This window comes from Pecten maximus, chromosome 6 (assembly GCF_902652985.1).
Source record: "Pecten maximus chromosome 6, xPecMax1.1, whole genome shotgun sequence".
Classification (NCBI taxonomy): domain Eukaryota; kingdom Metazoa; phylum Mollusca; class Bivalvia; order Pectinida; family Pectinidae; genus Pecten; species Pecten maximus.
Genome location: NC_047020.1, coordinates 35,927,958 through 35,950,467, shown reverse-complemented (window position 1 = coordinate 35,950,467; position 22,510 = coordinate 35,927,958).

The following is a 22,510-nucleotide window of genomic DNA, read 5'->3' as shown; positions in this document are numbered from 1 at the left end:
ACCATAGCGCTCACTTCAAAATACATTTACGTAGACTTTGGAGGAGATACGGGAAGCTATCATCACAGGATTCCAACTCTCGTACATCACACCCACGAACTCTCGTGGAGGATATAATTGGACAAATAATGTCCAATTATTGTCGAAAATGTCCATGAAATCTAAATAATGATCGTGTAATGTGACTCAGCATGCTCCTTATCAACAAGATAAGTCGACTTGATATTATATAATATTTCTAGGTGTTTCCTGCATTCTGGTTTGATTTCTCCATCAAACAGGAAGACAAGTTTTAATGGAGAAATATGTTATCTAATTTGTTCAGATGATGAACGGGTTTAAGCAATAAGAATTTTAATAACGATAAAATTCTTTAACGTTTGAAAAGTTATTCTCTATGAATCTCGGAATGTTATTACTTGATGGCCGTAGGGGAGTTTTATTTATGCAAGTTATCAGGTATAAACCATTTGTATCAGTACTTTTTTCTTTACTTAAAACGTATAACCGGCCGTAAGAGACAACCACAACGTAAATGGTAACATCATTATAGAGTAGTTGATCTTTTCCTTTTTTCCTCAACAAATACAAAATGTCCAATATCCCGTGATACATGATTGAATAACACATTGTCACGCTGGAATAGACGACTCTGTTTAACAAAATAAAGACAAAAACTCTCCTAAAGTCTTATGTAACAGAAAAAAAATTATTTTCTTGCTTAAAATTTTCGACCTCCTGATTCAGATCACTTTGTGGAGTATAGCTATGTCATATGTTTCAAATACACCGTGGAATTTATTTTTGTTTAATTTCGAAGCAATACGTATCATATAGCTAAAAAGAAGTAATTTATTTTCAATATATGTATCATATATCACTCAGATATGATTCCTATGACTGCTTCTTTTAAGTCTGATTAGTCTTTGAAATACAACAATGAAGGATATGATAGAGCCGATCATATTTTAGCCTGTTTAGGGAAAAAATAGAAATGTCAAAGTATAAGTTGTTAAAAAGCTTGTGCCCAATCTAATTGTGCTAAACTATAAAATTTGTCAAACTCATAGTTACTAAAAATAGCCGCTAGTACTTGTTTAAGATCTACAGAAGAGTGTTGCTTTGATGGGTTTGAAACATGATTGTGTCCTTTGACATTTAGACTGGGGAGAATATCGAAACACACATTAATAACTCAAGGTTTAGAGATGCAAGATAATGAAGACCAGTCTGAAGTTTTATTTTATGCGAGACATCATGATCCCATTTGGAAATATTCTTTTTCTTTATGCGACATAAAGTCATACGTGTTCCATGCCTAGTGGTTCCGTTGTCACCATCCTAGTCTCATTTTGAGAAATGTGTCTTGGCCCGGATTTGACCTGATTGCTTTTTGTGGGTATCGTTGAGGAAGCAAAAGACGCTTATCACCCCGGAACTCCTGGTCTTAATATCCTTGTTATTTTTCTCCATGCGACTTATATTCTGTTCGTTTTTTACCTTACTGTTATCAATTTTGAAGTAGAGATTAAGGTTCCGGTATCATGTTGGTATTCTCTGTGGATTTTTTTCTCCCTGTTGCATGAATCATAGAATTCACCCTTACTTTAAAACGGGAAGACGACTCGAAGTATCTTAATGGGTCCGAATAACTCTCTGGTACTTCAATGGTATGTATATTCAATATGTAAAAGGAATATAGCTGTGGATATGCCGAATTATCAATATGCATGCATATGCCTTTGTCCAAAATATGGAAGTTTGGGGAATTGTATGTGGTCGCCTGACATAATCATTACGTGAGTTATAACAGGCCAGTTGTAGCTCAATATTCAAGATAAAACTGGGTTACTGAATGGGTGTCCTACTGGATGTCTTCGGCGGGTTGATTCAGTGAGGCAGCACTATAAAGTCGGCGTCAGTTTAGCGCTGTATCATCACATGACAGACACAGACACATGTATCGCAACCTCCCAACACACACACACACACTCACCACACATATGTATCTCTTACACAGGTGAGTGAGACTGTCTTTAAATGTTCATAGCTGTTGAACCAACCCCTCCCCGCCCCAAAATGCATCTTGCACACCGGGGAGGTCGTCCTTAAATGACCATAGCTGTTGATAGGTCGTTAAACAATGCAACCCCCCACCCCCTCTCAAAAATAAATAAAAAATAGATATATAAAAACACAAATGGGGCCGTCCATTAATGACCATAGCTGTTGATAGGACGTTAAGCAATGCAAACCAAAATCGAATCAAGACAAGCAATGATCAACAGGCACTGGAGTACATTGTACATTGCATTAACAGCAGGTGTCCTTTTAAGTTGTCCCAATTTAATGGTGATTCTACAGAGAACAACATTTGGCTAAACATAACTGTGTACTATTAACATACAGCTGCTATTGTTGTTTGACAGACATCTAGTTTTTGTTGATTAACACCTCATTAATTGCTTTGTTTCAAAAATAACTAGGGATCTTTTTCAATAGAGTTATCTTATGAATGGAGTTGTATGAATCTTTGGCTGTTTAGGTTCTCTCACAATTTCGGCACAAGAGTCTTTAGGACACAGATAAAGCGTGCTTTAGATTATGATTGATTTCACGTCGGAAAAACGTGGGAAAGATAACGAAGGCACTGCCAAATATCATTCTTGACGAAACAGGAAAAAAACGAGTTTTATATGTTATAATTAAAAAGTTCTTCTGAAAATAGCATAATATTTTTGTTGTTGTTTAAGTACAATCTTGAATAAAATTGAATGATATTGCCATTTAAATGACTCAGATATCTCTGGCCTTTTTCGGTTGGAATCGGTCATCTAGATGAATGATTTAGAATTGGCCCAAGTTTATTACAAAAAGGTATATCTTGATTAAATACGGGTTAAAAATCTCTGTCGACAAATCACTGTATCACAATGCAGGTCCCGATTCGGTCGACATACACGATTATTGTGTGTAGAGAAGATCGCTATCATTCCCGTGTATGTTTTGTAACTTAAATATGATTTGATAAGTAGTTGAAACATTAGATGAAAAAAAGTATTTTTTATCTGTCATGGACATTTATCGAATTCTAAAGAATTTGTTGAAGACTAATGACAATATCGCCGGTATGTCAACACGGTTATAATCCTGGTCACGACCCCAATTCATTTACCGAAAATGACAATTACTCCTCAGGAATGTGTGTTACACGTATTATCTATCAAGCTGAAGTTTAAACAACAAAACTAATAGGTAAAATGTGAGCTAAGTAATGTATTTTAAATTTTATCTTACAAATTCAGAAGGATCGAAATAAAAAATAGCAAAAAGCACGCACCATTTTTGATGACTCATTTCATGTAATGGAGATCAAAGTTGATACATTATAAAAACACCTACAGTATAAATAAAGATTTTTTTAATAAAAACATTCTCAAATGTACTAATCAATTTTCTTTTAATTAAGAAATATAAGAACGAAAACAGGAAATTTAACAATAATTTACAACAAAAGATGAATTAAATTGTCTCGTCATGCCTTTGAATCTAAATCATTTATAATTAAGATCAAATTCGGCCATATCTTTATACAATTCATACAGTACAGTAACATCTTGGTGCATAGTGTCTATAGGATTTGTAAGTCACATAGCAGTTTCAAAGAGTTTATCTTGACAAAATTTCATCTGGCAAAGGAAGCAAAATCAGTTCATTACTGTGCCAGTATATTGAGAAAGAACGATGTGTATGCAGCATAGCATTTCAGTAATATCACATTAATTGACTATTTGCAGTTCTTAGACAAGAACTATCCTAAAATGGCAATTTTATGTTGATATGGCGGTGAGAAATGACAAATTACGTAAGGTCGACAGATTCCAGATAACACTCTGAAATTGTGAGATACAACCATAAATATTGTCTAATCTGTTTTTTTCTTCAGTATTTTGCTTCATATTTATTTAATTGCATTAAATTAATGTTAATAAAGCATGGAAATAGATGTTTAAGTGATTTTTTTTAAAAGTAAGAGCAAGTTTTCGCATTAATATACCAGGGGCAGTGTTCACGACGATGTGTATAGCGACCATGTGCTGCATATTTTCTGTTCCTGCTTAGCGCTCAGCATTTTAGGAGTGGGGCAACTGGTTCGCCCGTTGTCAGTATGATGTGATCGGGTGAGGTGTCCTGCTGGGTGTCTTCGGCAGTATGCTTCAGTGAGGTAGCACTGTAAAGTCGGCATTACCGCACTATAGCAAGGAGACAAAACACGAGCATACCGCAGCCTCCCAACTGTTGGTGGTCCTTGACACCAATCCCCATATGACCCTAGCTATTGTTGTCACCCTCGACATCCGTTCCCATATGACCCTGGACGCTGGTGCCCCCTCGACATCTGACTCCATATAGGTGTCCCCCTCGACATCCGTCCCCACATGACCCTGGCTGTTTGTGGTCCCCCTACCCTCCGACATTCATCCCCACGTGACCCCAGCTGTTGGTGTCCCCCACGACATCCGTCCCTATATGACCCTGGCTGTTTGTGCCCCCCCCCCCCCCCCCCCACTCCCGACACCGTCCCCATGTGATCCCAGCTGTTGATGTCCCTCTCGACATCCGTCCTTATATGACCGTGGCCGTATAAAACCAGTTAACGGCGGTTGTATATTATGACAAAACTATTGCATTGATTGGCACTATTGGTAAAACTATACCAGGTGGTTTTGGGTATAAAATGTCAGATAGAAGCACTGGATGTGCTCGTAAATTGTGAATGATTTGCTGACGTAGACACGTGCTGCTGTTTTGTATAAATTAAGATATATATAAATATTTTGATTTATTTGAAATATCAAATATATAGGCAGGTGGACGAACGCCCTTTGCTTCAATGAAGGGCGATGTTTATGTTTAGTATATAAATGTTTGAAATTGACATATCAAAACTGAAAAATATTGATACTATTTTTGTTTTGTTTTAAAACCTTCTATCTATTTATCATTTCACTTTCCATTCATAACCACTTTTTCATCATTGCAATGTGTTATTTTGTTTTGACAAATCGTTAAAAAAGAAAATATATATGTCTGTAGCAGTTTGCTGGGGAGAGGACTTCAGTAAGATGACATAACTTAAGCCCAATCCTCTTGCATAAATTCATGGAAGCATAATTAGACATTAAAATTTTTTTTTAAAAAAATCATGACGAAAAAAAAAAAAAAAAAAAAAATTAAAAAAAAAAAAATTAAAAAAAAAAAAATTAAAAAAAAAAAATTAAAAAAAAAAAAATTAAAAAAAAAATCGTGATGTCACCAGAATGAAAATGTATTATAATAAAATGCACATGCAATCGTTTGTGTATTTTATAGATTAAATTAATTACTTCAGTACGGCATGCATCGACGATTCCAAGCTACAACCATCACAGCTGCATCAGGTGCAGATTGCAACAGCGAAACTTCAATATGTAATTTATTTCATTACAACTACAATGTAGTGTTTCATTTGAAATATACACGACCAACGACTGATCACGACAAATTTTGGGGACTTGAAGTTCTCCACAAGGATTCACATTTCATGACGTATATATGAAGTAAGGGAAAAGGGTATCCGTAATCGTATTTTTGGATATTGTTTTCGATAGTGAAAACCGCTGGAATTTTGCTTCACAGAAAAAAAAAATAAAAATGCACAAAAGAGTTCAACGCAGCCAGATGTCGTACGATCGAGTTTAACCTTATTTTAAACTCGTATGATTTCTCTTAATTACAGTCAAAATTTTAATTGTTATATAAAAGAATTTTGAAGTATTTATACATGTACACACAAGGTATGCAAAAGTCCTTTGATCTACCCGGCAATTTAAGCCTGATTTGATATTTTGACATCATCTAAAAGGCACTTGGAAACTTCGGTAAATATCGCACGATCCATGGAACATAGATAAATATTTGTCTCATATTCCGAACAGTCAACAATTCGTCAGCATAAGTATCGCCGACACGTGGCAGGTTTGAATAAATGAATAGTTCGGAAAATTATAATAAATTGTCTCAAAAATATTTGTACTGTAAGCGATATGATTGGTTTAATAATTTTAACAAGTTCACAATAAGTCGTGCTTGCTCGTGTCAGAATACTGATGATATACAATTTCTGTTATTTCAAAATTTCATTGTCAAACCAGGTATTAATACACCGCTTCATTGTTTGGTAAAGACGTTTTCATATCTTAACAAGAAAGCAATTTAAGTATTTAAACTCTAAACAGACGGCAGGACAGCTTTCGTCGCGTGCCGAACTCAGTCAATTCGAAGCCGGTGGTGCGCCATATTGGTTTAACGACTTATAAAAGCATTTCTATAACCTCGTAGCGATCTTCTTTTCTAAAAGACTGACCTCTGTGTCATAAATAATAAACAAACTTGTCGACCTTTAAATCAAACTGACAAATATTTGAATATTAGACTAGTGTAAAAGGTCATAAATGAAATAATTTCCTCAGGTATTCTTCAGGGGGAGTCAATTTCACCGCATGGAATTTGCGTAATTTGTTTTGAATTCAAAGAGTTCAACATTTTCGCTTAATTGAATAGGATAAAATGGTTTAATTTTAAGGCATTCAGTGGTTAAACATGTCATTAAAAATCATCATAAACATTTACAATGACGTCATTGATAAATGCAGTTATTTCCAGATTAGCAAGTACATGTATTGAGTTGGAAAAAATGGATAAAAGCAGGAAAATTAAGTTTATGTCTATATCACGTGATTTTGATAGTTCTTCTAAACTCCTAAAGCAAAAATATGATTACCATGCAACGACAATATTTGACCAAGAAGGTCTGAAAAAATTCTACAGATGGCTCACATTGGTCGCCTCTTAATTCACATGCAGTCGGATAGAGTGGGTCTTTTTATTGGGGGGGGGGGGGGGGGGTCATTCGATAACCCCTAATTAGAGGACACAGGAGTAGCCTCTCCCGACTCTGGAAAGGGAAGGGCATATGGGATTCAGCTGGAATCAAAGGGCCAATAAGATACAGACGACAGTCCATGCTAACTACTAGTCAAAATCTCCGAATCACAAGCCACATTTACAGAATCTATCTAAATCATCGGGTTATAGGAAATATCACCGTGTGTGTTCCTGTTCAGTTTAATTTTGCTTTACCGGATAGTCCAAATGTGTGTGACAATCTGTTATATGGAATATCAATGCTCTTATCTCCGTGCGTGTTAGTTTGCTTTTGTTTTATTTTAACCCTATCAATTATGGACATTTGGTGAAGTCAATATGGTGTTATACAAAGTTATCAACCCGCCAGAATCACAGGCTTGTATATTAACCGATCGCGAAGGCTGATGTCAATATTTCATATTCTACATGTACTTGGTTGGAATAACGCCATATTGACTTCGGTGGAAGCGCACCATATATTTTTCTTGATAACAAGAAATTTACATTTGGGCATTGTGACGTCATAATGTTCATGACATCACAAACACAATAATAACCCCGATGCTTCTAAAAATAGAATCACCAGGTTAATAATTCGACATATTAGCCGCCACGTGATCATGTTTCAACCAATGAGAATTGGGGAAAGTCGGACCATAATTGATATTTTGCTATAAGGAATGTTACTTTGTGGTGCTACTTGTAAAAAGAATGTCGTTTCTGTCCCCTTTACTGGATAGTTTGCTATATCAATTATGATCACGTGACAGTTAATTTTCTGTGTTTAAAGAATAGCGTTGTGTCTGGCACCTGTGCCGGTTTAGTGTCAAAATGTGAGGGATTGGAAGATATCTTTACGCCAAGTTAATCAAATGCATTTAAAAAATTATACTTAAAATACTCAGACGTGTTAAGTTCTCATTTCAGAAAATTAACTGGTAATTTGTCAAGATCTGTATTGTAATAACGCGTACTTAGCGATTTTTTTTTATCTATTTTGACACGCATTGTCATAGTGGTGAATTTCATCAATTAATTGTTTCCCTCAAGGTCATGGTGTTGTTTAAAATCGACGGGAGTCCCTATTACGTTATGCACGTTTTCACATCACTGAACGGGACGATAAGTCTTATTTGTCAATTCATGTGCATTCATTAAGTACAATAAAACTAACGATGTACCTGTCTTTTTCACCTGTACAATGATCTTTAGACGAGCACGTACATTCATAAATATGAAACTCTAAATAGCTATTTCGGCGTCTCATCTTCTCTCTAACAAGTCAATACAAAATGATAGCCAACTTAAGGTGTTATGTTACATTTAATGTAAATCGATTCAGAAAGGCTGTAAATTATTTATAACTATGGACTAAAAAAAACAGTATAGATATTCGATAGCGTTTTAGGTTAGCTATCATCTATCCGATGTAATTTGAATACGTTCCACTTTTAGAGGTATTCAATCCGAGCTACACTCCTGCAGCTCAAGGATAAAGGAAATAATACGCATGCTCTTACATGTGCCAACTGCATATTGTACGTAATCTACGACGATTATCACAACACCCGACAGAATTCAAGATTTGCTTGGTATTTTTATTAATTGTTTAGTTGATCGGTTGATCGGTGGGTTGGTTGGTTGGTTGATTGATTGGTTATTTGATTGGTTGTTTGATTGGTTGTTTGTTTGATTAGTTGTTTGTTTGATTTGTTGTTTGTTTGATTGGTTAATTGATTGATTGGTGGACTGGTTGATTGGTTGGTTGTGTTTGTTGGGTTTTTCTTTTGATCGGTTGGTTGGTAATTTGATTGGTTTGTTGATTGGTTTATTGGTGAATAGATTAATTGATTGGTTGTTTGATTGGTTGTTTGTTTGATTGGTTAATTGTTGTTTGTTTGATTGGTTGATTGGTTGGTTGTGTTTGTTGTGTTTTTCTTTTGATTGGTTGGTTAGTAGATTGATTTGTTGAACTCAAAGGGGAAAAGAGAGAGGCAGCATCGAGATATTATTTTAGAGAGAAATTAACATATAGATGTACATGTATATGTTTGGAGTAAGTCACCTTTAGTGAATTCTGCAGAGGAGACAGCTGGTAGAAGCCTTGCGTACTACTTGCATGCAGCGACACAAAGACCAACAAATTATGCAGATCTTCTGCACTGATTGCATACTTTTTGTCTCTAGTTTCTCTCTCCCTCCTTACAGTCTGTTTTCTAAATACTAACTTAATTAATCTTAAGCAATTGCGAAACAAGTCATCTCATTTTAAACTAATAACGTTTTTTAGCCCGAATGGCAACGCGTAAGGTTTTAAGAAATCGGAATTAACCCAAAATCGTCGTGCATGTGGTCCCATACATGTACCTTGTGTGCGCATGTGCGTGGAAGGATGTATGTTTCATCCCCTGACGCAGACAAACCAAATTCTAAGTTGTTGGTACTAATGCTCTAGAATTGCCGTGAAAAGTTAAAATGTATGGTAAGGTCAGGTTGTCTCGTTATCGGTATAATGTGACCGAAAGGGGCATCTTGTGATGGTCACCAACAATACAAAACCAACACAAAATCTTAAATGCTTGAGTACATTAAATCGTGAAAAAGCTAGGAATATCTCGCACGAAGTACAGGGGAGTCTGGCAGCATTATCACAATGAACTACGTAAATGTCATTTCTCGAAAGATTATTTCAATTTGATAAACAATTATAGTTTAATATACAATGCAAAAGAAATGTTACAGGAACGTACGAATTTGTATTGGATTAAAAAAGAGAAATCAAAACTACATATAAATTCAAAAATAACTATCAAATGTGATAGGCTGATCATTATTTTTCGATTTGAAATTATCCATAATTCATAAATATTATAAAACCAGTGTGATGTTGTTTATATCTTGTCGATATGCTAAATGTTTTGTAATGTGATAATTTATATATACTGGGTTCTCGCCAGGTACACCGGAACACAGGGACTTGAAAATATGTCACAGTCTTAGGTGTATTTCAACATTACTGATACAAAGGAAATTAAATGATTTCCTGCTAAATGTAAAATAGAAAAGTTTACTGAAAGGAAAAAGAATCGAAATTAGAAATTACCAAGTTTACCGGGAATAAAAAGATAGGATGAAATAATGAGTATAATTGAAAAATAGGGAACTATTAGTCGTTCGTGAAAATTTCACCCTGTACGTTAAGTACAATTTCAGGTTGATATAACCTCTCCCCAATAGAACATCAATTGGATGAGTTGGAGAGAAGGATAAGACGAAGGCCGAACCCTCCAATCAACGTCGCCCAGTTGACGTTGGTACTGGATGAGGAATGGAACCGCATACCGAAGGGGATGTATACCCTGAACAATTTAATGAAACAAAAAAAACAAAAACAAAAAACGAAAAAAACGAAAAAATCGGCGGAATAAAAAGCGCCTTTTTGATTAGTCCGAAAACTAAAGTTATATTATCATTGTGCTGATATAAGCAGTGATTATACACGTTTTTATCAAGTATATAATTTCTTTTAATTTCACTGGTAAAATTGAATTTACATACAGTTGTGTATTGCTCAAAATTAGACACTTCAGAGAGGGTTAGACCAATATTCTATATAAACGACGGAGTGTATCGTTTTACAAAGCGTTGATGTAACCCTCAAAAATGTATAATTATGATGAATTTGTATAGTAGATCTAATATCCATGATGAACGAGATAGGTCCAAATACACATGTACTGCTACAAATTTGCATGTCCCTGCGTACCAGACAAATGCATAATGCAATAGATTAAAATGTGTAAGGCCGATAATTTGCAGAAGTTTTGTTTATGCTTATCGACAGGAAATAATGCATAGGCCATTAGACATTCTGTTATCTATATACTTTACGAGCTCCAATAAATATAATATTTTCTCTCAGATACATCAAAGGGGTAGCAATAATACCTGATTATTTTGACGAGGAGTTCCCATGTTATACTGATTAAGGCGGTGGGTTGTTTTCATCAAGGTTTTATTTTTGGTAGAATCTTAACAAATGATTCACGTTAGGTAACGAGCACGCTACTTAAATTTACATATACCTATGGAGTCCTGTCCAGAATCACATAAATATTTATAAATGTGTACATATTATCAATATTTGTCTGACTGGGTTCATTGTGTTTTTGTAATACACATGCAGCGATTTATATTAAAAATGCTTATGGAAATAAAGAAAGTCGTTACAATCACGTAATAGGGAAATATGTAATGATTTAGATAATATCAAGATGTTTATTTCGAGAAGCAGCCAGAATGCTGACCATGGCAAGTTGGCATGTTCTTGGGCTCAGTAGGGCTTGGGACTTTTTGACATTGACCATCAGATCGGTGACATCAGGCTAAAGAACATCAGAAATGTTGGATAGCACAGGAATGGTTATGTCAAGTGAGATTTATTAAATGAATACATTAACTTGATATGTCACGGGGCTAAGGCTAATTGCATATCACATCATTGAACGCGTATAAGACATATGACATATTTACGAACGTACATGTAAGATTATGTTTATCACACAACTCATATTTATGAAAGTGAGAACAATAAAATCATATTCTATATAGGCAAATTTCGACTCGGGTTGTATGGTTTCTACAGAGACACTAGTGCAACGTCATATGGTTATTGTGACGACGCATAGTATTTTTGACGTCACACTAGGGTAATTATAAGTGTCTGGCAATATTGATGACATGGTCCTATTACACGATTAATCGGAAGTTGAATTAGTTGTCATGAAATGATGACAAAATGTTGACAAAAACGTTTTCTTTGTTTTCCTCGCAACAGCCACGATGTAAGGACGGATGTCTAGAGGAGACACACACAGAAGGTAACAAACGACAGTGGGAAGGTAACAAAGGTCAGTGGAAAGGTAACAAAGGTCAGTGGAAAGGTGACAAAGGTCAGTGGAAAGGTAACAAAGGTCAGTGGAAAGGTGACAAAGGTCAGTGGAAAGGTAACAAAGGTCAGTGGAAAGGTAACAAAGGTAAGTGGAAAGGTAACAAAGGTCAGTGGAAAGGTAACAAAGGACAGTGGAAAGGTTAAAAAGGTCAGACAAAAGGTAACAAAGGTCAGACAAAAGGTAACAAAGGACAGACAAAAGGTAACAAAGGACAGACAAAAGGTAACAAAGGTCAGACAAAAGGTAACAAAGGTCAGACAAAAGGTATCAAAAGACAGACAAAAGGTAACAAAGGACAGAGGAAAGGTAACAAAGGTCAGAGGAAAGGTATCAAAAGGTAACAAGATCATACAAAAGGTAACAAAGGTCAGACAAAAGGTATCAAAAGACAGACAAAAGGTAACAAAGGACAAAGAAAAGGTAACAAAGGTCAGACAAAAGGTAACAAAAGACAGAGAAAAGGTAATAAAGGACAGACAAAAGGTAATAAAATACAGAGAAAAGGTAATAAATGTCAGACAAAAGGTAATAAAGGACAGACAAAAGGTAATAAAATACAGAGAAAAGGTAATAAATGTCAGACAAAAGGTAACAAAGGACAGACAAAAGGTAACAAAGGACAGACAAAAGGTAACAAAGGACAGTGGAAAGGTTAAAAAGGTCAGACAAAAGGTAACAAAGGACAGAGGAAAGGTAACAAAGGACAGAGAAAAGGTAACAAAGGTCAGACAAAAGGTAACAAAAGACAGACAAAAGGTAACAAAGGACAGACAAAAGGTAACAAAGGACAGAGGAAAGGTAACAAATGTCAGACAAAAGGTAACAAAGGTCAGACAAAAGGTAACAAAGGTCAGACAAAAGGTAACAAAGGACAGAGGAAAGGTAACAAAGGTCAGACAAAAGGTAACAAAGGACAGACAAAAGGTAACAAAGGACAGACAAAAGGTAACAAAGGACAGAGGAAAGGTTACAAAGGTCAGACAAAAGGTAACAAAGGACAGACAAAGGTAACAAATGTCAGACAAAAGGTAACAAAGGACAGAGGAAAGGTAACAAAGGACAGACAAAATGTAGCAAAGGACAGACAAAAGGTAACAAAGGACTGACGAAAGGTAACAAAGGTCAGACAAAAGGTAACAAAGGACAGAGAAAAGGTAACAAAGGACAGAGAAAAGGTAACAAAGGACAGGCAAAAGGTAACAAAGGACAGACAAAAGGTAACAAAAGACAGACAAAGGGTAACAAAGGACTGACAAAGGGTAACAAAGGTTAGACAAAAGGGAGCAAAGGACTGACAAAAGGTAACAAAGGTCAGACAAAAGGTAACAAAGGACAGACAAAAGGTAAAAAGGACAGACAAAAGGTAATAAAGGACTGACAAAAGGTAACAAAAGACAGACAAAATGTAACAAAAGACAGACAAAAGATAACAAAGGACAGACAAAAGGTAACAAAGGACAGACAAAAGGCAACAAAGGTCAGACTAAAGGTAACAAAAGACAGACAAAAGGTAACAAAGGACAGACAAAGGGTAACAAAGGACGGACAAAATGTAACAAAGGTCAGACAAAAGGTAACAAAAGACAGACTAAAGGTAACAAAAGACAGACAAAAGGTATCAAAGGACAGACAAAGGGTAACAAAGGACGGACAAAAGGTAACAAAGGTCAGACAAAAGGTAACAAAAAACAGACAAAAGGTAACAAAGGACAGACAAAAGGTAACAAAAGTCAGACAAAAGGTAACAAAGGACACACAAAAGGCAACAAAAGACGGACAAAAGGTAACAAAAGACGGACAAAAGGTAACAAAGGACACACAAAAGGCAACAAAAGACGGACAAAAGGTAACAAAAGACGGACAAAAGGTAACAAAAGACGGACAAAAGGTAACAAAGGACAGAGAAAAGGTAAGAAAGGACAAACAAAGGGTAACAAAGGTCAGACAAAAGGTAACAAAAGACAGAGAAAAGGTAACAAAGGTCAGACAAAAGGTAATAAAGGACAGAGAAAAGGTAATAAAGGACAGACAAAAGGTAACAAAAGATAGACAAAGGGTAACAAAGGACTGACAAAGGGTAACAAAGGTTAGACAAAAGGTAACAAAGGACAGACAAAAGGTAACAAAGGTCAGACAAAAGGTAACAAAGGACAGAGGAAAGGTAACAAAGGTCAGACAAAAGGTAACAAAGGACAGAGGAAAGGTAACAAAGGACAGACAAAGGTAACAAAGTTCAGACAAAAGGTAACAAAGGACAAAGGAAAGGTAACAAAGGCCAGACAAAAGGTAACAAAGGACAGAGGAAAGGTAACAAAGGACAGACAAAAGGTAACAAAAGTCAGACAAAAGAGCGTAGATTGACGCCAGAATGATGACAGAAATGACTACAGAATTTTAACAAGATTGACGTCAGAATATTGACAGGATTGACGTTAGAATGTTGACAGGATTGACGTTAGAATGTCGACAGGATTGACGTTAGAATGTTGACAGGATTTACCCCAGAATGTTGACAGGATCGACCCCAGAATATTGACAGGATCGACGTCAGAATATTGACAGGATCGACCCCAGAATATTGACAGGATTGACGTCAGAATATTGACAGGATTGACATCAGAATGTTGACATGATTGACGTCAGAATTTCGACAGGTTTAACGTGAGAATGTTGACAGGGTCGACGTCAGAATGTTGACAATACTGGGATGATAATATTGACAGGATTGAAATAAGAGTTTTGACAGGATTGACCCAAGAATGTTGACAGGATTAACGTCAGAATATTGACAGGATTGACCTAAGAAATGAAAGGATTGACGTAAGGATGTCGACAGGATTAAAGTTAAAATGTCAACAGAATCGACTCAGAATGTTGACAGGATCGACTTTGGAATGTTGACATGATTGACTTTGGAATGTTGACACGATTGACGTTAGAAGTTTACCATGATTGACGTTAGAATGTTGACAGGATCGACTTTAGAATGTTGACATGATTGATGCTAGAATGTCGACAGGATTGACGTTAGAATGTCAACAGGATTGAAGTCAGAATGTTGACAGGATCGACTTTAGAATGTTGACATGATTGACGTTAGAATGTTGACAGGATTGACGTCAGAATGTTGACAGGATTGACGTTAGAATGTTGACAGGATTGATGTTAGAATGTTCACAGATTTGACGTCAGAATGTTGACAGGATTGACGTGAGAATGTTGACAGGATCGACTTTAGAATGTTGACATGATTGATGCTAGAATGTCGACAGGATTGACGTTAGAATGTTGACAGGATTAAGGTTAGAATGTTGACAGGAATGACGTTAGAATGTTGTCAGGATTGACGTTAGAATGTTGAGGGGATTGACGTTAGAATATCGACAGGATTGACGTTAGAATGTTGTCAGGATTTATGTTAGATTGTCGACAGGATTGAAGTCAGAATGTTGACAGGATTGACGTTAGAATGTCGACAGGATTGACGTTAGAATGTTGACAGGATTGACGTTAGAATGTCGACAGAATTGACGTTAGAATGTTAACAGAATTGACGTTAGAATGTCGACAGGATTGACGTTAGAATGTTGACAGATTTGACGTCAGAATGTTGACAGGATTGACGTTAGAATGTTGACAGATTTGACGTCAGAATGTTGACAGGATTGACGTTAGAATGTTGACAGGATTGACCCAAGAATGTTGACAGGATTAACGTCAGAATATTGACAGGATTGACCTAAGAAATGAAAGGATTGACGTAAGGATGTCGACAGGATTAAAGTTAAAATGTCAACAGAATCGACTCAGAATGTTGACAGGATCGACTTTGGAATGTTGACATGATTGACTTTGGAATGTTGACACGATTGACGTTAGAAGTTTACCATGATTGACGTTAGAATGTTGACAGGATCGACTTTAGAATGTTGACATGATTGATGCTAGAATGTCGACAGGATTGACGTTAGAATGTCGACAGGATTGAAGTCAGAATGTTGACAGGATCGACTTTAGAATGTTGACATGATTGACGTTAGAATGTTGACATGATTGATGCTAGAATGTCGACAGGATTGACGTTAGAATGTTGACAGGATTAAGGTTAGAATGTTGACAGGAATGACGTTAGAATGTTGGCAGGATTGACGTTAGAATGTTGAGGGGATTGACGTTAGAATATCGACAGGATTGACGTTAGAATGTTGTCAGGATTTATGTTAGATTGTCGACAGGATTGAAGTCAGAATGTTGACAGGATTGACGTTAGAATGTCGACAGGATTGACGTTAGAATGTTGACAGGATTGACGTTAGAATGTCGACAGAATTGACGTTAGAATGTCGACAGGATTGACGTTAGAATGTTGACAGATTTGACGTCAGAATGTTGACAGGATTGACGTTAGAATGTTGACAGGATTGACCCAAGAATGTTGACAGGATTAACGTCAGAATATTGACAGGATTGACCTAAGAAATGAAAGGATTGACGTAAGGATGTCGACAGGATTAAAGTTAAAATGTCAACAGAATCGACTCAGAATGTTGACAGGATCGACTTTGGAATGTTGACATGATTGACTTTGGAATGTTGACACGATTGACGTTAGAAGTTTACCATGATTGACGTTAGAATGTTGACAGGATCGACTTTAGAATGTTGACATGATTGATGCTAGAATGTCGACAGGATTGACGTTAGAATGTCGACAGGATTGAAGTCAGAATGTTGACAGGATCGACTTTAGAATGTTGACATGATTGACGTTAGAATGTTGACAGGATTGACGTTAGAATGTTGACAGGATTGACGTTAGAATGTTGACAGGATTGATGTTAGAATGTTCACAGATTTGACGTCAGAATGTTGACAGGATTGACGTGAGAATGTTGACAGGATCGACTTTAGAATGTTGACATGATTGATGCTAGAATGTCGACAGGATTGACGTTAGAATGTTGACAGGATTAAGGTTAGAATGTTGACAGGAATGACGTTAGAATGTTGTCAGGATTGACGTTAGAATGTTGAGGGGATTGACGTTAGAATATCGACAGGATTGACGTTAGAATGTTGTCAGGATTTATGTTAGATTGTCGACAGGATTGAAGTCAGAATGTTGACAGGATTGACGTTAGAATGTTGACAGGATTGACGTTAGAATGTCGACAGAATTGACGTTAGAATGTTAACAGAATTGACGTTAGAATGTCGACAGGATTGACGTTAGAATGTTGACAGGATTGACGTTAGAATGTTGACAGGATTGACGTTAGAATGTTGACAGGATTGACGTTAGAATGTCGACAGAATTGACGTTAGAATGTTGACAGATTTGACGTCAGAATGTTGACAGGATTGACGTTAGAAAGTTGACAGATTTGACGTTAGAATGTTGACAGATTTGACGTCAGAATGTTGACAGGATTGACGTTAGAAAGTTGACAGATTTGACGTTAGAATGTGGACAGATTTGACGTCAGAATGTGGACATGATTGACGTTAGAATGATGACAGGATTGACGTTAGAATGTTGACAGATTTGACGTCAGAATGTTGACAGGATTGACGTTAGAATGTTGACAGGCTTGACGTTAGAATGTTGACAGGATTGACGTTAGAATGTTGACAGGCTTGACGTTAGAATGTTGACAGATTTGACGTTAGAGTGTTGACAGATTTGACGTCAGAATGTGGACAGGATTGACAGGATTGACGTTAGAATGTTGACAGATTTGACGTTAGAATGTTGACAGGATTGACGTTAGAATGTTGACAGATTTGACGTTAGAATGTTGACAGGATTGACGTTAGAATGTTGACAGATTTGACGTTAGAATGTTGACAGGATTGACGTTAGAATGTTGACAGATTTGACGTCAGAATGTTAACAGGATTGACGTTAGAATGTTGACAGATTTGACGTTAGAATGTTGACAGGATTGACGTTATAATGTTGACAGATTTGACATCAGAATGTTGACAGATTTGACGTTAGAATGTTCACAGATTTGACGTTAGAATGTTCACAGATTTGACGTTAGAATGTTGACAGGATTGACGTTAGAATGTTCACAGATTTGACGTCAGAATGTTGACAGATTTGACGTTAGAATGTTCACAGATTTGACGTTAGAATGTTCACAGATTTGACGTTAGAATGGTAACAGGATTGACGTTAGAATGTCGACAGGATTGATGTTAGAATGTTGACAGGATTGACGTTATAATGTTGACAGATTTGACATCAGAATGTTGACAGATTTGACGTTAGAATGTTCACAGATTTGACGTTAGAATGTTCACAGATTTGACGTTAGAATGTTGACAGGATTGACGTTAGAATGTTCACAGATTTGACGTCAGAATGTTGACAGATTTGACGTTAGAATGTTCACAGATTTGACGTTAGAATGTTCACAGATTTGACGTTAGAATGGTAACAGGATTGACGTTAGAATGTCGACAGGATTGATGTTAGAATGTTGGGAGGATTGACGTCACAACTATCTACATTTGAAAACTCATAGCCAAAGTCTTCGTCAAATTTTATATACATTTGCAATAAAGATAAGTTTCTCTTAGTGTTCACATCGAAGCAGTAACAACTTCGTAATAATTATGTTCAATTTTGTTGAAGTTTTCCTTTAAAATTATTTGATTGTGTTTATTGGTTATGATAAAACGATTGAACACTAACTATAGGTTGATCTTGACATTAATAATTATTGAGTGTTGTGTTTGTAACGTAAGAGATTCGTCAATCTTTCCCTGTGTCTTAATAATACATAAACACTTCCTTTTCCTGTTGTAAACTCTGTTACAGGCAGGTGGTGATTTCCGGCGATGACTGTCAACATTGTTACATTCGAGCAACCTCTTTGTCAGCAGACAGACCCAAGGATATCCCTTCATGACAAATACGGTTTCTTCAAACAAAAAATATGGTAAATAAAAAAAAAATCCCCAAACAAAAATTGTGCAATAAGACGGTTTGGGCTTTAAAAGAAATGATAAGACAAATGTGGTCGACACACTTTTGTGTACTGTATTTTCTGTGCCAAAAATGTGAATGACGCTAACTTTATGTACTTTAAACATTTATAAGATTGTTATACAACCAAAAAGTACACGGAAAAAAAATCTTTTGGAAATAGTCAGACATAGCTTCAGGGATTTTCACGTGAATTTTTCGTTTTGTGTATTGCCAACATGAGGTGTGTACATACATGTATCTAGACAATTTCATATGTATATCCGTTTGTATTTTAATAATTGCGACAACGCCGCACAGAATGTGTAATGCATTGTCTCAAAAGCCTGCATAACGAGATTGAACAGGTGATAATGTATTAATGAACCCTGGCGGCATCCCGATTCTCTCGCGAACCCGGACCTACAAACACATATAAAGAAACACATATAATATATACATACCTACCATGTCCTTTCATCTTCTGAAATGCTTGTTTAAACAGAAACACATCTGTCGTTAGAATTTGAAATATTTTTGTTTTCTCTAAAAGTACGACTCATAAATGTATATTAAATGACACGCACAGTTTAACACGTGCGGTAACTCAACCGTGAAATTCTATCTATCAATATAACAAATAAACTGTAACGTATGATTTTGACATTTATTAAAAATTTTCTTTCAGATATTTTTATTGACAAAATATTACGTTCCTTTCAATTCTTCTGCTTCTTTTCTGAACGCAATAAACGATTTATAATTAATATTAGTGATTTTTTAAAAAGAACATTTTATAAATGAAATCTGAGTTATGTATTTTGAATTATCGAACCCCCAAGTTTCTTCGGTGATTGATCATGAATTCTGAAATTCACGAGCAAGGTAAATCTATTTATTGTCGTGAATCTGTCCATTGAAGCATGTGACCTGTATACACAGATGTTTGAGTGGGATACATGTATCTCCTATCCCACAAAATACACTGACAATCTGATATCGGGCTTTGTAACGCTTCATTAAACGATTGACAGGGCAACGTAAAATGTTCAATCTAATTACAAAAATATGAAATAGATATTTACTATAGAAAGTTTTTTTTTTATAATTCTTGGCCATATATGGATATAAAACAAAATGTCAATGTACAGAAATATCAAATTTTAACATGTTATAATTTGATAACCCCGAAGCAGACATGTTCGGTGTAACGCGATTTGAAAGTGAAATATTTGTATTTTTTATGCTTAATTTTTTTTAGCTCTATACTATAGATTTTACCTTGATTTAAAAAAAAAAAAAAACAACAGAAAGATATCAAGGCTTTGGAAATGGTAATATCGGTATATAAGACGTAACAATTCATTTTCAAATCCTATGTAAGTATATATTATACATTATGTACACCGTATATCGAAAACTGCTGGATTTTCGTTTTCAATTGTGTCAAACTTTTGTTGAATGTTCTATGTGACCCGCTTATACTACAAACTGTAACAGAACAATAGGTTGTCATTTAACATGTTTTAATTCATCCGATATGCATTTGTTTTCACATACATTCAAATTCATTATCATTTTGTCGACCATTATAAAAATCTCCATTGAGCGCTGTTCAGATACATGTGTGTGGCACGCTGTGCATTTAACAGTGGCTGTCAATGTCACTAAGGCCAACCGTTGGAACAAGATAAACAGGCAAGTCTTATGAATGAAAACAATTTATTAAGCAGACATTACACTCGTAATGTGCTTCTGCCTGGGTTTAAAATCCGCCGTTACAACCATATATGTTTTAAAGCATTCTTAACGGTCGCGGAATTTTACAATCATCTTGACATCCGGTCAAAAGACAATCTGTTCCTGTGTAGTTTTTATATCGGCCGGTAAAATACAAGAAATGCAATTCATTTGTTGTTCTGAGTTGCCTTTCGTCTGTAGAACATGCCTGCTGTCTTGTTTTCGCCGGATCGTAAACCCACTGTACACTACACAAAGATGCAGACCAGCCACGCGCATGGATATCCTGGTTTGCAAACCCTACCCTTTTACCGTCGACAGGAAATCACTACACGCTTTAATTGTTTCCGTTCGCCTTTGAAGAGTATATATATTTGGTATTTTTAACCCACGTTAAAATGTACATGCTACAAGCGTCAAATCTTTGGCTACAGTACTTCCTTTTATAAACACACACCAACAAAATGTTGTATTTTGAACTGGATTCACAACCGAAAGAAAAGATAGATCAGAAAACTAATTTGATATAAAGGATATCCTGTTTTGCATTGTCAATATAAAACGTAATACATGTAAGTTACTTTATAATTGGGCGTATTTATCAGAATTATTGTAAAATGATATGTTTGATGACTGATTGAAACGTATTGTTCTTTAAATAAACTAAGGGGATTGGCCATCAGTTGTCACAATTAAGAAACATCTTCAACATTGCTATTTTAAAACCCTTGTAAGGGCTTTTGCAGCATGAGTACACCAATGGTAAACCCATATGATCTATCAATTTATCATGTCTCCTCAAATATGTGTTTCAAATCATAATTAAAAAAAGTGACGGATTTGTCATCCCTAAATATCGGTTATCTTATAACTGTACATATGTATTTGTATTCCAATGTATCGTAGAGGATCGTAGAGGGGCGGAATTTACAATTCTGACTTTAATTAGATAGATACAGAAATCAGATTTACCACAGAAAGAAAAAGATGATAGATAAGAAAATGAAATCGATATCGAGGATATCCGTGGGTTTCCTTTGTTTATTTAAAACCACGTGACGTCACTTAAAACATTTTTGTATACATGTATATTTTTATTTGTGAACTGATATCTTATAATCCTGCATAGATAGGCAATAAATAGACCAGTTTAACAAAGGCTGATGGAAACAGTCAACCGTGTGATTTTATATGTTAGACATTTAATACTATTTTTCAAATTAACACCTGTTTGTAAGACCGTATGCGGTGACGTCATTTTGGTAATCCGCATTATCAAATTTCCGGATTGTTCGATCCGGTTTCTGTTTGTTCATTGGTACATGTACATGTATATAACCATTATCTCCGTTACAAGGCGGACATTGTTATGTCATGAGATTTCGCATTTTTTTTATTTGAAAAAATTTTGTTATTACTCCCCCACAACAAACAAACAAACAAAATATTTAGATAAGAGAACTAGTTTGGCTTGGATATTTCAGTTATTCCCTGGTTCAGGAAAAAAAAATTAAATAAATAAATAAAATAACATTTATTCTACTTCGATACCCCATCATCATATTACATAATGAGACCCACCCGTTTGCCATCAGAGGTGGAGGGACGGTCCGACTTTAAGTACAATATGATACCCTTTCTCCAAATAATACTTAATCCGATGACAACACGTCATCTGTACAAAAGAACAATTAATCCATATAAGTCTATAGCTTGTTTTCAAATCCTGCTGACAGCTGTAATTGTATTGTGATATAGGGTGTAAATTATTCGAATAAGAATTGTTTAAACAAATGAAGAACGATTTTGTAGGCTTCCATCCATGTCGTCTATTCGGCTCCCAATCTTATTTCATCAAGGGGCAGACCCTCTT